Source organism: Vulpes vulpes, chromosome 11 (genome assembly GCF_048418805.1).
Source record: "Vulpes vulpes isolate BD-2025 chromosome 11, VulVul3, whole genome shotgun sequence".
In the NCBI taxonomy this organism is placed as follows: domain Eukaryota; kingdom Metazoa; phylum Chordata; class Mammalia; order Carnivora; family Canidae; genus Vulpes; species Vulpes vulpes.
In genome coordinates, this window is record NC_132790.1 from 55192428 (window position 1) to 55205595 (window position 13168).

At 39.4% G+C, this 13168-nt stretch overlaps 1 long non-coding RNA gene across 1 annotated transcript in view; it reads left to right on the top strand.

The window, feature by feature from the left end:
- Positions 1 to 13168, top strand: part of LOC140594433 (uncharacterized) — a 431755-nt gene that overhangs the window by 16132 nt on the left and 402455 nt on the right. The window lies entirely within an intron of this gene.

A 13168-nucleotide genomic window follows, 5' to 3' on the forward strand; every position in this document is an offset into this window, starting at 1 on the left:
CTCTCAAAAGCCAGCATTTACTGATGTTCTTTGATTGACACCCTCCTCAGCACTAAAATGGAGGAGAGAATGGGAGAATATTCCATTTTATTGACAGGTGCTGAGACCTTGTCAGGGACAATTGCTTAGCAACCTCTATGATGCCACTTTTGGGAAAGGGGAAGAAAGCACAGAATTACATGTAAATGAAAAGGAAGCATAAGTGACAAAGGCCAACTATCATAAAACACCAAGTATTTTTTTTTTAACTAGTTCTTTAAGTTAGCAATGTAACCTGTAAAACTTACACAAATGATTTTTTTCTTCCCTTGGGTTATTGGATTACTGAAGATTTGAGATAGCATCAGGTGGGGAGTGAAAAGCAGCTTGTTCTGGGAAAGAGACCCTGAGTTCCTACCTTGACTCTCATCCTGGCTGTTTGACACCATGCAGACCTCTCCACATTCTGAGAAAACCACCCTTGTAAAAATGAAAGAGGTTTATAATGCATGTAGAAGGGGCTTGAAAATTATTTAGAGCTTGTAAAATAAGAAAAAACATTAGCTTGCATTTGAAAATATTTTCAAAATGCCTCTGATCCTTGTAGTTCTGTGACACAGAATAACTCTTATCGCTATATTCCAGTTAGTAACTATTAACCCCATTTCTGGTTATAGAATTTTTCCACAGCTACACTGGGGTAGGTAGGAGCTTCATCAAGTTGACTGGTCCCAAGCCTGTGGCATTTCTACTCTTTTATCATTTTCTGTTGCTACCTTTAATTATTTTTGTAATGAGATTATGTAAACTAGCTCTCTCCAAATGATCTGCAATGGAAAACTAGTTTTTAAAAAAATATTCAAATGTGTCATACATGGATACTTTTGCAGAATATAATACAAATGAAATGGTACTCGATTTCCTGGTTTGGACCAATGTGCTATGGTTAAATAAGATATTATCATTGGGGGAAGTGGAGCAAAGGGTACATGGAAATGCTGTACATTTTGGTAACTTTTTATGAGTCAATTTACTTCAAAATGTTATTAGAAGTTAAAAATAAATACAAAATATAACTTACATTTTAAATTATTAAGGTCAACAGATATAAAATTACTCTGTCAAATTCCAACAGAAGTTTTTAAATGTATACTCTCAATTTCTGTACTCATTTTGTGGTGAACCAGAGACAGACAGGTCTACTGACCATACAAGTGTCAATGTGAATGAAAATAAATTCCTCTTCTGTTGAAATAAGTAATTCCTAAAGGAATTGTAATTTCTCAGTCTCAATTTTTAGTCCAAAGAAGAACGTCTGATTGTCCCAAACTTTGTTCATGTCTAATCAAGTATGGTGGGGCCGAGGAGGTAGACTCACATCAGGGCCCAAACTAAGAATGAGCATTAGTTCTTGGAGCAGTGAGGATGAAGATAAATCCCAGAAGAAGTCAATAAATGACTCAAAATGTGACCATTGCTAGGGATGCAAAGATGAGTCCCTGATGGAAGTAGCTGTAGATTGCTGCCCCAAACTACCAATTACTAAAATAAGATGAAGTGAAGAGGAATGGCTATGGGAATTCAGAGAAGAGAAGACTTTTACAATGGGGGAGATTACAGAATGTTTCTTGGAGTGAGTGGCATCTGAGCAGTTTAGATAATCCTTGAAGTAACTGTGAGGTTTAACAAGAGATAAATGGAGAAAGTTATTGTTGGGTTTTGAAGAGATTGCTATTTTAGGAAATCATCTTTTAGTTGTGGGGAGTTGGGTTAGGGGTATTGGGAGGTGAAGCCAAAGTCAAAGAGGCCAACACTAAGACTGGTGCGGGGGGAGGAATTCCAACATCTGAAACAGTGGTTGTAGGGTGGAGAAGGAAATGATTGCAAGAGAAATTTCATGTGTAAAATAGAGCATAGAAACTGATTCAATGTGGGGCATTAATAGTGCAAAATTCAGGGATCAAATCATATTGCGGAGGAGTAAAACTGAGTTTAGTTTCAGTTATACTGCTTTTGAGGGGCTGGTGTTAGTTTGGGTAGTGACTTCCTCATATAGTCAGAAATAATGGTTGTCAAAACATCAAGAGCATACATTCACCATCTTGGTACCTTGAATAGTGCTCCTTTAAAAGATATATTCAAGATCTAATTCCCAGCAATTATGAATGTGACCTTTTTTGGAAATAGGGTCTTTGAAGATGAAATTGAGCTAAGGACCCCTAGTGGAATCATCCTGAATTTAGAATGATTACATCCTTACAAGTATTCCTACAGGAGAAAAGACAGAGAGGTTTGACACACAGAGATATGTGGAGAAGGCCACATGAGGACAGAGACAGAGGCCGAGGAACTCGAGGAGCCACCAGAAGCTGGAAGAGCCAGAGAGGATTCCCCACAGGAGGTTTCGGTGAAAGTGAGTTCCACTGACACCTTGGTTTCAGACTTTGGGCCACCTGAAGCATGAGAATAAACTTCTGTTGTTTTAAGCCACCCAGTTTGTTGTAATTTATTATGGAAGCTCTAGGAAACTAATGCAGCACCTCTTCTGAGAGCTCAATATATGTATTTCAAATGATGTTGTTCCTGTGTTGTGAAGTAGAGGGGAAAATGAAGCTATTTATTCATCTTTATTAGTGTCTTGTTTCTGGATATTTTCAAGGTAGGTTTTCTTGCAAGTCAGCAGAGGTGGGAGTGAAGTGGTTCAGAAGAACGAAGTTTAGGACACCTTAACAAGGGTAAATGTGATAGAATTATTGGTTGATCTACCCCTGCCCCATTTAATTATTTTCTTCCTTCTTTCCTTGCTTCCTCCGTCCGACAGTCAGTCTTTCTTTCTTTTTCTTTCTTTCTTTCTTTCTTTCTTTCTTTCTTTCTTTCTTTCTTTCTTTCTTTCTTTCTTCTTTCTTTCTCTTTCTTTATTCTTTCTTTCTTTCTTTCTTTTTTCTTTCTTCTTCTTTCTTTCTCTTTCCTCCTTTTCCTTCTTTCCTGCCTTCCTTTCTATCCTTCTCCCCTCTTCCTCCCTCCCTCTCTTTCTCCTTCTCCTTCTTTTTTTATAGAATCTCTCTATATTAGATTTCCTGCCATTAAAACACAATTAATTAGCTTTAAATTTATTCTCCCATTCTTTTTTTAATACTTAAGGAATATATATATATATATGACTATACATAGTTGATATACAATGTTATATTAGTTACAGAAGATATACAACATAGTGAATCAACAACTCTATATATTATGCTGTGCTCACCACATTTTTCCATTTCTAACTGTCAATCAGAATTGATCACACTGGAATAACCAATGTTACCCCATTCAAAAGTAATCAGAGTCCCATACACAGTTCAAATCAGAGTCCCGTACACAGTTCAGTCTTATTCTGGTTGAAGATGTCTAATTGGACCAATTAGGGCACTTATCTATTCTTGAACCAATCACTCTGGCGATAAATTAAACTGCAAGAAAGACTTCATAGATGGTTTAATGGCATCTAGGCCTGACTCCTAAGGATAGGGTAACTAAGCCCCATTTTGATTTGCCAGTCCTTGGTTCAGATATTCACTAGACCAGATTTTGTTAGCTTGGGAAGACTGAGCATAATAAATAGGGCTGTATTTATGCCCACGTGTATTGCATTTGGTCATACTCCTTAGCTATATCATATATTACATAATCTCAAAAGTGATGGTGTGTAGCTGACCCAAATGAGGAAGACCCAAGCCTTCCTCAGACTAGCTGAACTGCACAACAGTTCCAGCCTTACTTATGGTGGGGGGGGGGGCAGTTGGCTATCTAGAAGTCTGATGTGACCTTACCCTCAAATTTTGGTCTGTAACTCTGGATCTATTGTTTAGAATCTTTGTAGCCTGGAAGCTTATAACTTCTTTAGAGAATATCGTGGACCTCTGTTGTATTGTTTTTAAAAATCTTAAATTATTGAGTGTAGTTGACATACAATGTTATATTAATTTCAGATGATCAACACAGTGATTCAACAATTCTATACATTATGTAATGCTCACCACGATAAGGATAGTTACCATCTGTCACCATACAATGTCTTATGCTGTTCTTTTCATCTCTGTGACTTATTTATTTTATAACTAGAAGTTGGTACTTAATCTCCTTTACCTGTTTGACCCATTCCTCTAGCCCCTTTTCCTCTGGCAACTACCACTTTGTTTTTACCATCTTGACATCCTTTTGTATTCTTCAATTTCTAAACTTTGTTTTGCCCCCAAACCAAAGTCAATGTTTGTTCTTACTCAGTGGATCTGAGTCAACTATTGACATTTGCCAGTTCAGTGGAAACCCGTAGCTAATTGGTTTAAGGCCAATCCTGAACCATTCCTGGGGCTGGAGCTGAGCCTGGGGCTGGAGCCAGTCCCACCAAAACCACATAGCCTCTACAGTGGATCATGGCTTAGCATTGATGTTGGGAGAGGCTATTACAATGTCCACTCATTTTCATTGTTCAGCTTCTAATGGATATTCACTTGCTGTTTTGGAGACCATTAATGTTTTCCTTTTGCAAATGAGAAGACTGTGAGATCACACTTTTCTAATTTAAATCATTTATCAGTCTAACACAGATTATTTGCTTACATAAAGAATATTTGGAGGTGTAAGAAATGTTCCTGGAGCCAGTATTCTAAGGGAAAGTGGTTTCGATTTGTGCTTCATAGAGATTCAGGGGTCTCTGAGATATCTCATAGCTGAGATGGACAAGGAAGGATAGACCTTTGAATGCTGGCCTTGTTTCATTCATGGTGCTACTTTCTTAGACGTTTCATGCATATTGTAGTTGTACATGCAGGATTCCATTTAAGATCTGATACTGCTGACATGCAGGTTGAAAGCCACTACTCCAATCCTAGCCCTGTGACTTTGAAAAAAAAAATCCCTCTTCCTCTTTGGTCTTCAGTTTCCTTTACTTGCAAAGTGAGGGTGCTGGATGAGAAGTTCTTGAAGTTTCCTTCTTTGCTCAGTAGTCCATGATTTAGTGACTTTTGTCTTTGGCCAAAGTGGTGCTTATTAGTTGCATGAAAACTGATAAATTACTACCTTAGAAGTTATTAATTCAGCATGGCTTCCCCATCTTCGTGAGTTTTCAGCTGGCTAATGCTACATGACAGTCATAAAATGCCAGCATTGCTAGTGTGCGATGGAGTTAACAGTATGAGATTTGCTAAGTGTTTCTATGTGATCAGTGTGAAAGCAATCACATCTCCAGAGTGAGAAAGGTCAGCGCCCTGTAGCTGCCAACCTTCACCACACTAAGGGGATGTGAAGGGGACTGCCACCCGCCGAACACAAATCAGGCTACAGAATGAATACCCTCTGCTGATGCAGTCTAATAGCTCTGGATGTCAAATGATATTATTTTGGGAGACTGTTAAGCCCCTTTCTCAGTGCACAGCAGTGTATAAATCCCTTCATCTCATTTGATTAATCTGAGTGACTATAGAATATTTTATTAGGCACAGAAAACATGACTGCAATGTGATGGTCTGTAGCATTACTGAGCATGGAAATTCTTTTAAGTCCTGACTTTTTCCTAGCTCTAGTATGCTTGAAAAGGGGGAAAAAAACCTCTTCTTGGTCTCAGTGAACTAGTGTTCTATATGATATAATGTTAGTGAATATATACATAAATAATTAAAAAAATGATTATGTAGTCAATCACAACTACTATAGGATCAGATTCTTCCCATCTTAAAGAGGACTCCTTCTTTCTATATGTTAAGCCCTGGAACACACACCAGTGCTTGGCAGAAAGGAGACCATAATATTAACAGTGGTTGTTTCTAACTAGCTGGTGAGATTACAGGTTATTTTAAAAATCTTTATGTTTTTATATCTCATACATTTTTGTAGTGGGGACGTGCTATATTACACTATAATGAGAAATATGTTTGAAATAATGTGTTATTTCAAAATGCATTTTTCTTTTGTTCATTTTAGGGTAATTCTTTTCCCCAGAAGGTTCTGGGCATGCTTTTTTTCCCCCATCCTGTTAAAATGGAGGAAGGTACCTGAAATGCTGTGTGAAATAGATTAACTGAGCTCTGCCTGGGAAGCATCCCACTTCTTCCTTTTCAAGACCCAGAGCCACTGTGGCCTGACAAGCGGTAAGAAAAGTGATAATAAAGATGATGAGCCACTCCAGGGCTGGATTTCATTTCCAGCTTAATTAAATCCTAGAAACACACCTGACCTCTAGCTTTGAAGAGCTGCCACAAAAGCCAGGTGCCTTCATCAGCTCAGGCTTACCCTGCAGCGATGGTGGAAAGCCAGCCTGAAAGGACAGGGGGAGGGAATACGCAGCCAATGGAGATGAAACGGTGGAGTCAGGAAGCAATATTTCAGAGAAAGCTGTTTTATCTGGTGGGCAATCTATTTGCCCTTCTGCTTAAAAGGTGAACAGCAAAGCTAACCTACAAATGTACTGAATTGAAACTCCTGCAATGGCACCCCGCTGCCCCTGCCACCTGTTCCCCTCCACCAGGTTCTTGACCAGCTCCTGTCCCCACTTGTGGTAAATTGGGTACAAAATGCACTTTGTTGGCAAAAGTCCTGACTGGCCCTCCATAATCCTGAGGGTGGACTGCCTCCTTGTTTATTTACAAGCTTCTGGCTACTTCTGGTGCTTTGGTCACTATGGCCAGCTGAGGCTGCCTGAGGTCTCTATTCTATATCACAGAGACCAGAAGTTCTCTTACATGTAACTAAAAAGGACAAATCCTTGCTATGATTTATTGAGCCTAGGAATTTATAAGGAACTTGAATTACATCATCTTACTAGCTCTCACAACTACTTGTGACCTATTCCCAGGGTTTTACAGTTGAGGAAATGGGGGCCCAAAGAACAGGTAACTGTCTTAGATATCAGAAGCCAGAGCCTAAGACCATGATTTGGACTCCTGGGATCTTGGAAGGGTGCTGATGGGAGAAGCCTAGAGGAGGCAGGGGGGCAGGCAGGAAAAGAAAAGAAAAGGGCAAATAAGGTTGTGATCGCAGGAAACTCAGCCTGAGTTTGATCCACAGGGGGTTCTGGAGCATAAACCACACCATAGAGTGGTCCCCACCTTGAGGCCAAGAAACTGAGCCCTTATCAGTTATCTGCTGTGGGCCATCTCTGGGAGTGAGGCCGTGACTTCTCAGGCCAGGAGGCTCTCATCAGCCAAGGGCAATTTTCTGAAGCAAGGGGCCAGTTGGAGCTCATGACAGTCAGTACTCGCAGTGTCTAGGGGATAATTGTACTGCCTGGAAAAGAGGCTCTGGTAGGGTACCACCCGAACCTATTAATCTGCAATTAATTCACACTGCTTCCCTTTGGAATCCAAAGATAACTCTAAGAGTTATGGTGACCCAGATGGATCACTTCTGTTCTTGTAGAATTGTGAGGGTTGTCACAAATGGGGATAAAACATTCATTGCATAGGAGGTGCTTAACCATGGAGAAGATGAAGAGTCCCTTGACAACAAGCTGTTATTTCCTTCTGCCCTTTGATTCTTGTTGTTAGAACATTTCTGTCTAGCATTCAAGTGCTAAATTCCCTAAGGAAGAAATCTTGCCTCATTTCATGTAACATGAAATGTTACATTTCATGTAACATTCCTGTACACATTCCTTGTCTATAGTAGACTACTAATCAACACTGGTTGAATTAAGTATTCCTTCAATTTGTGGGGGAATACCCTTCCTGGTGTTATTATTTCAGTCAACTGATCATTCACCATTAATTCAATATCTACTAGTTGTGAATAGCTCAAGGGGTATCATGTTGGTGGCTGCCTATTTTATTTCTTAACTACTTATCTGTTGAAGAGTTTCAGAGTCTATGAAACAGCAACAAGAGGGTGAGCATCAAGGTAATTTTAGAAGAGATTTAGTAACTGGACAAGGAAGGAATGGATATAGGGAGTCATATGGGAGAAAGAGTGACTGTCTTGGAATTAGGAGACTTGGAATACCATTCAGCTTTACAGCTGTAAAATGGGGCAAAGATGCTGCCTGGCTGAACATGCAAGTCTGGTGTGGGGGACCAAGGGAGACAATGTAGGTGAAATTCAGACTGTGCAGAGAAAAGTAACCCATGCTTAAGGACCAGTGATGGCTCAAAGGCAAGAATGGTAGGCAAGGTGTCTTAGAATCCCTCCCTGAAGTTCAGGTGGCACATTCTACCATTACCGCATGTGTACTTATAATTCAGTGCCTCAGGGAAAAGAAATAGAAAAAGGAAAATCAGAGTTCCTCTCTCTTTACCTCCTGACTTTAGGTATCTGAATATACTATAATTAGAACCCCAGCTTACACCAATTTCTGAAAGTTTCTCATTTAATTTTACAAGGACATACACACTTTACAATGCCTGACACCTGCTCAAGCAGGCAAATAATTGTTTTGACACTATGACACTTGTAGAGAGTATATTTTAAAAATTTCTAAAACCTGCCAATGGGATAATTAGAGTAATTCTCATTTGCCAGGGCAATGAGCTCTCTAGGCCAATTGCTCCCTGATGGCATGCCAACCACCTTTCCTGGTCCTCATTGGCTGGTGGAGATTTAGTTCCACATAGATTGTTTCATTCCTCACTGATGACTGATTTTTGACCTTTAATGATAATACCAATTATGCATTGAGCACATCACTTGTGGGTTCCTTTGGACGGGTGTTTTATTATAATTCTCATTGCTTGAAAAACACCTTTAATTTAATTTAATACAACTGTTGGGCTATTCAGGGTTTCCCTTACCTTACGGAATGACCCTGACACTGGAACAAGGCATGGGGCAAACAGAGCTAGCACCCATGTCCTGGACATGGTGTCCAGGGAAGGAGGGAGGGCCTGGGGAAGAGTTCAAGGAAGCAGATAAAGAGAAAATCTGGACATGAGGTGAAGATTAGTGAAAGAAAAGGCTAGAGGCAGCATCTTATGTTTGGGTCAGATTTAGGAAGAATTCTGGACATGCCAGGGGTAGAGGGAGTAGTGTGGTTTCTTTTCTGAACTGGCAGGCTACAACACTGGACCATGAACTTGGGAGCTGTTAGGATGCAGGGCCCAGTAAGGAAGCCTTCCATAATCCCAGCCTTGGTTGGAGACTCTAAAGAGCATCTCTTTCATTCCTACCACAAAGTGAATGTGGGAAATGCGGCCAGACTAGTGAAGTGACCCGTTGGAGGCTACATAGCTTGAAGATGCTCATTTCAGGTGAAGTTCACTCTGCTGGGCTTTCCAGGTGACACAGAAGAACACTCAGGTATCTAAAACTAGTTGCCAAAGTTTGTGTTTTTGTTTTTTCCACAATTCTACTCTGATTTGTGATTGGGTATATAAAGAAAATGTCTTTAAGATCTATTTTTCCCCCAACGGGGTGTGTCTTGAATCTTGTCTATCCACATGCACCAAATCGATCATTGCCTTTCAGAGTTTGGACCTTAGATGTGTTCATTTTATAGAGGAGAAAAGTGAGACTTCAGGAGGTGACATGGCCTGCTCATGGTCACATGGCTAGTGACTGGCTCAGTGCACTCGAAAAAGTATGAATTGGCCCATGCATGTATAATGAAGCTGGACTTTCTAGGTACACAGAGGAAGTTAGCTAAAGCACTTGTAAACCAGTTGGGGAGATAAGATTTTACTCTCAGGCGTAGGCCAGCGTTCAGAAAAGGGGATGGGATGATGGAGGATTGAGCCACCTTATTCTTGAGTCCTAGAACAGGTGGAACAGGTAGACATAAAGAGGAAACTGTGTTCTGAAGGTGAAGGAAACATCAGAGTTCAGGTAGAGAGTCATGAATGGGAGCTGACAGAGGGGACAGAGGAGAGCAGAAGCCAGGTGAAGTATTTATGAATGTGGAGAGTTAAATTCAAACAGTGCAGAAGGGCATTAGGCAAAAATTACCTGTTCCTTATCCCATCTCTGCCTTCTTCTGATTCATTTCCCATGGGTAGGTTCTTCTTGCTTTTGGTTCTTCCAATAGTTATCTTCAAAATTCTCAGTAGTATGTGAAACTTTTATATCTCCAATTATTAATTTTAAACATTAGTTACAGACTCTATTCTGTGTGATTAAAAAGAAAAAAAACTGTCCCACTCCCCCCACCTTCCCACCTCATCCTACTACTCTTTTTTTATTGAGTGGGTTCTTCTATTGGCACATCAAGAATTTTTAAAAGTAGACTTCAAATGCTTCATCTCGATCCATCAAATTTAGACAAATTGGATTCACTGTTCTGAGAGATAGAAGATGAAATGAGAAGCTCTGAACTTCCTTTAACTTTCTCTCCTTGCAATCTCGTGATTTTCCAACTACATCATTTTTTAAAAAGATTTTATTTATTTATTCTTGAGTGAGAGAGAGAGAGAGAGAGAGAGGCAGAGACACAGGCAGAGGGAGGAGCAGGCTCCATGCAGGGAGTGCGAAATGGGACTCGATCCCCGGACTCCAGGATCACGACCTGGGCCAAAGATAGACGCTAAACCGCTGAGCCACCTGGGCTGCCCCAACTACATCATTAAACGTCATCAAGGCTTATTACTTTTTCATTCTATTTTATAAATATGCTTAGCTTCTCCTTGCTTTGCCATATGGGTCATTAGCAATGTTATGATTACATATTAGTCACCCCAAGATCAAGCAGAGTGGCACTTCTGGGAGTAGAAAATAATACAAATGTATGTTGTGTAGATTCAGGCCATCCCCTTTTCTGAATAAGCTTTCAAAATGTGAAAATAAGAACTTATTTTCATTTACTTCAGCTTCTCAAAATGATGACATTTTAAATGTGCTATATATATGTATTTTATTAATATAGATGTTGTGTCTAAAGTTTCTAATTTTTTTGACTTTTCTTATTGAAAAATGATTCGTTCACCATTTACAAAGATTTTCTCATGTGATCACATTACCTATCAAATAAGAATCTATCTTTTTGTGAAGATTTTTTCTCCTGATATCCTAATATTCTAGTTGGGACTGTTCATTTTTTCATGGCACAGTTGTGTCTCTGGTTTTCTTTTTCAATGCACCTGTGGCTTTGGGCTCACTGTTTTCATGGTTTCCATTTTCTTGAACTTTTTTTAACTTCTCAAGCATATTTTCAAGTAATTTTTTTCCCAAAAAGGGGACATAAGGAGGTACTATGAGTCTTGCATGATTTAACATTCAACCTTAATATTTGAGTGGCAATTTGGCTGGACATAAAATTATATATTTAAGCTTATTTTCTTGCAGGGCTTTGAAAACTATTTGTAGTAGGTTGTGTTCTTTCTCCAGAAGTGGGGATAGAATTTGGAGAGCAAGATATTTATTAAGAATCAACATTTGGCGGGGCAAGATTAGGCTGACTGAGAATTGGAATTGATTTGCAGGTCTGACAAAGCTTCAGCCCACATGGCAGGTGCTCTGCAGTGAGTGCTACCCATGAATATCTTGTGTTGGGCTGAAATGGCTGGACTTTTATACTTCTCTCTCTCAGTCACCAGATACTGGCTGCCCTGAGAAGGGCATGACTTTATGGGACTAGTGTCCTTATGAGAAAATAAAGGGACACCAGGCACACATGATTATACAGGAAAAAGCTATGTGAAGACAGTGAGAAGGTGGCTACCTGCAAATCAGGAGAGCAACCTCATGAAAAACCAAACTTTCCTATATGTTGATCTTGGGCTTCTAGTCTCTGGAACTGTAATAAAATGCTTTTAAGTCACCCAGTGTGCAGTATTTTGTTAGGGCAGCACTAGCAAACTCATATAGCTCCCTGAGTTTTTCTGGAAGAAATTTTTATGACACCCTTATTTAGAGTCAGTTGCAACCAAAAGTGATTTTCCAAGATTTCAGACCTTTATTAAGGTCCAAGGTGAAGTGCTGTTGAAAAACATGTTTTAACTATCTTTACACTTGTCATGTTCTGAGCTTCCCAGCAGATTCTTCACATAATATTGTTACTTACCTCCTCCACCTTCCACTCTTCAAAGAGATCTGTTCATACTGTACTTCCAAAATGTTCTTTAACTTTTGTAAGTTTGCATCTGCTTAATGGATTATGCTTGTCCCTAATCATGACTCAGTGCTAGGAATCAATGAGCAAATGGAGGTAAGAATAAAGAAAATCAACTTAATTAGTAATTGGATTTAAATCCTACTAACTAGGGAAGTAGGATTTCTGTTTTGCCTTTAGGACACTTTTTGGAAAAGAGCAAATTGTCTAAAATCAAACCCTAGTTCTTCTACATTGTAATCCCAGGCATTGAGTTTAATTACCTTGATTTGGCTAGATAATTTTTCCAAATGACTCTTTCCTTGGAATCCTGTTATGGTGTTGAATTCCCATAGCAAAGCATTGGACAAAAAAATTCATCAATTATAAGGAAGATGTGGTATATATATATACAATGGAATATTACTTAGCTATTAGAAACGACAAATATCATTTGCTTAGATGTGGATGGAACTGGAGGGTATTATGCTGAGTGATGTAAGTCAATCGGAGAAGGACAAACATTATATGGTTTCACTCATATGGGGAATATAAAAAATAGTTAAAGGGATTATTGGAGAAAGAAGAGAATATGAGTGGGAAAAATCAGAGAGGGTGACAAAACATGAGAGACTCCTAACTCCAGGAAACGAACAAGGGGTAGTGGAAGGGGAGGTGGGCAGGGGGATGGGGTGACTGGGTAACGGGCACTGAGAGGGGCACTTGATGGGATAAGCACAGGGTGTTATACCATATATTGGCAAATCGAACTCCAATAAAAAAATATACAAAAACCCCCTCAACAAACAAACAACAACAACAACAATCCTCCTGGGCCGCACCTCGGCCCTCTTAGTTATTTCTGGGGGAAGGACCCAGGTGTAACTATTTTGTAGAACTCCCCAGAGCATTTCAATGCCTATGAAAAGCTAGAAACCACTGATTTAGAGTCAAAGAGTCTTGTTTCAACTGTGTGACTTAAAGCAACTTTTAGGCAACCAATGAATCACTAAATTCTACCTCTGAAACTAATAATATGCTGTATCTTAATAATAAATAATTTAAAAAATTCATCAATTAAATAGCATGCATTGAGTGTGTTGTGTTTCTATCTGTGGGTTTGGTGCTCAGAGGACACAAAAGATCCATAAAACACTGTCTCTCTTCTTAAGGATTGTTTCCTATAGGCTGACTGGCATG